The following is a 3,200-nucleotide window of genomic DNA, read 5'->3' on the forward strand; positions in this document are numbered from 1 at the left end:
TCAGATTCCAGAACTTTCTGCCACAGAAATGTGAGGAACATGTGTTTTTTTAGCCAATTTTTGAGCTTTGCAAAGGATTCTGGGTAACAGAACCTGGTCCGAGCCCCGCCAGTCACCCCTCCTTGGATTCCCCTAGGTCTCTAGTTTTCAGAAATGCACAGGTTTGGTAGGTTTCCCTAGGTGGCGGCTGAGCTACAGGCCAAAATCTACAGGTAGGCACTTCGCTAAAAACAGGTCTGTTTTCTTCCAAAATTTTGGTGGTGTCCACGTTGCGCTTTGGGGCGTTTCCTGTCGCGGGCGCTAGGCCTACCCACGCAAGTGAGGTATCATTTTTATCGGGAGACTTGGGGGAACGCTGGGTGGAAGGAAATTTGTGGCTCCTCCCAGATTCCAGAACTTTCTGCCACAGAAATGTGAGGAACATGTGTTTTTTTAGCCAATTTTTGAGCTTTGCAAAGGATTCTGGGTAACAGAACCTGGTCCGAGCCCCGCCAGTCACCCCTCCTTGGATTCCCCTAGGTCTCTAGTTTTCAGAAATGCACAGGTTTGGTAGGTTTCCCTAGGTGGCGGCTGAGCTACAGGCCAAAATCTACAGGTAGGCACTTTGCTAAAAACAGGTCTGTTTTCTGTGATGTGTCCACGTTGCGCTTTGGGGCGTTTCCTGTCGCGGGCGCTAGGCCTACCCACACAAGTGAGGTATCATTTTTATCGGGAGACGTGGGGGAACGCTGGGTGGAAGGAAATTTGTGGCTCCTCTCAGATTCCAGAACTTTCTGCCACAGAAATGTGAGGAACATGTGTTTTTTTAGCCAATTTTTGAGCTTTGCAAAGGATTCTGGGTAACAGAACCTGGTCCGAGCCCCGCCAGTCACCCCTCCTTGGATTCCCCTAGGTCTCTAGTTTTCAGAAATGCACAGGTTTGGTAGGTTTCCCTAGGTGGCGGCTGAGCTACAGGCCAAAATCTACAGGTAGGCACTTTGCTAAAAACAGGTCTGTTTTCTTCCAAAATTTTGGTGGTGTCCACGTTGCGCTTTGGGGCGTTTCCTGTCGCGGGCGCTAGGCCTACCCACACAAGTGAGGTATCATTTTTATCGGGAGACGTGGGGGAATGCTGGGTGGAAGGAAATTTGTGGCTCCTCTCAGATTCCAGAACTTTCTGCCACAGAAATGTGAGGAACATGTGTTTTTTTAGCCAATTTTTGAGCTTTGCAAAGGATTCTGGGTAACAGAACCTGGTCCGAGCCCCGCCAGTCACCCCTCCTTGGATTCCCCTAGGTCTCTAGTTTTCAGAAATGCACAGGTTTGGTAGGTTTCCCTAGGTGGCGGCTGAGCTAGAGGCCAAAATCTACAGGTAGGCACTTTGCTAAAAACAGGTCTGTTTTCTGTGATGTGTCCACGTTGCGCTTTGGGGCGTTTCCTGTCGCGGGCGCTAGGCCTACCCACACAAGTGAGGTATCATTTTTATCGGGAGACGTGGGGGAACGCTGGGTGGAAGGAAATTTGTGGCTCCTCTCAGATTCCAGAACTTTCTGCCACAGAAATGTGAGGAACATGTGTTTTTTTAGCCAATTTTTGAGCTTTGCTAAGGATTCTGGGTAACAGAACCTGGTCCGAGCCCCGCCAGTCACCCCTCCTTGGATTCCCCTAGGTCTCTAGTTTTCAGAAATGTACAGGTTTGGTAGGTTTCCCTAGGTGCCGGCTGAGCTAGAGGCCAAAATCTGCAGGTAGTCACTTCGCAAAAAACACCTCTGTTTTCTTCCAAAATTTTGGTGGTGTCCACGTTGCGCTTTGGGGCGTTTCCTGTCGCGGGCGCTAGGCCTACCCACTCAAGTGAGGTATCATTTTTATCGGGAGACTTGGGGGAACGCTGGGTGGAAGGAAATTTGTGGCTCCTCTCAGATTCCAGAACTTTCTGTCACTCAAATGTGAGGAAAATGCTTTTAGCCAAAATATGAGGTTTGCAAAGGATTCTGGGTAACAGAACCTGGTCCGAGCCCCGCCAGTCACCCCTCCTTGGATTCCCCTAGGTCTCTAGTTTTCAGAAATGCACAGGTTTGGTAGGTTTCCCTAGGTGGCGGCTGAGCTAGAGGCCAAAATCTACAGGTAGGCACTTTGCTAAAAACAGGTCTGTTTTCTGTGATGTGTCCACGTTGCGCTTTGGGGCGTTTCCTGTCGCGGGCGCTAGGCCTACCCACACAAGTGAGGTATCATTTTTATCGGGAGACGTGGGGGAACGCTGGGTGGAAGGAAATTTGTGGCTCCTCTCAGATTCCAGAACTTTCTGCCACAGAAATGTGAGGAACATGTGTTTTTTTAGCCAATTTTTGAGCTTTGCAAAGGATTCTGGGTAACAGAACCTGGTCCGAGCCCCGCCAGTCACCCCTCCTTGGATTCCCCTAGGTCTCTAGTTTTCAGAAATGCACAGGTTTGGTAGGTTTCCCTAGGTGGCAGCTGAGCTACAGGCCAAAATCTACAGGTAGGCACTTCGCTAAAAACAGGTCTGTTTTCTTCCAAAATTTTGGTGGTGTCCACGTTGCGCTTTGGGGCGTTTCCTGTCGCGGGCGCTAGGCCTACCCACGCAAGTGAGGTATCATTTTTATCGGGAGACTTGGGGGAACGCTGGGTGGAAGGAAATTTGTGGCTCCTCCCAGATTCCAGAACTTTCTGCCACAGAAATGTGAGGAACATGTGTTTTTTTAGCCAATTTTTGAGCTTTGCAAAGGATTCTGGGTAACAGAACCTGGTCCGAGCCCCGCCAGTCACCCCTCCTTGGATTCCCCTAGGTCTCTAGTTTTCAGAAATGCACAGGTTTGGTAGGTTTCCCTAGGTGGCGGCTGAGCTAGAGGCCAAAATCTACAGGTAGGCACTTTGCTAAAAACAGGTCTGTTTTCTGTGATGTGTCCACGTTGCGCTTTGGGGCGTTTCCTGTCGCGGGCGCTAGGCCTACCCACACAAGTGAGGTATCATTTTGGATGGGAGGGCCCGACCCCACCGTGGTGGGCCCACAGGAGCCCGGTTCAGAGCCTCTGAGCCCGGCACGTCAGGGGAAGACCTCCGGGGCCTGCGGGACCCCGCCCCGGGCGCACCATGGCACAGGGGAAGGGAGACGGTGTGCGGCTGGGTGTTGGTCATCTGGAGTGGGCCCTCCACCCACGCCCAGCCGGAGCTCTCACCCGCTGCCCGGTCGCAGCTTCCCCAGC

This window comes from Pleurodeles waltl, chromosome 4_2 (genome assembly GCF_031143425.1).
Source record: "Pleurodeles waltl isolate 20211129_DDA chromosome 4_2, aPleWal1.hap1.20221129, whole genome shotgun sequence".
Lineage (NCBI taxonomy): Eukaryota > Metazoa > Chordata > Amphibia > Caudata > Salamandridae > Pleurodeles > Pleurodeles waltl.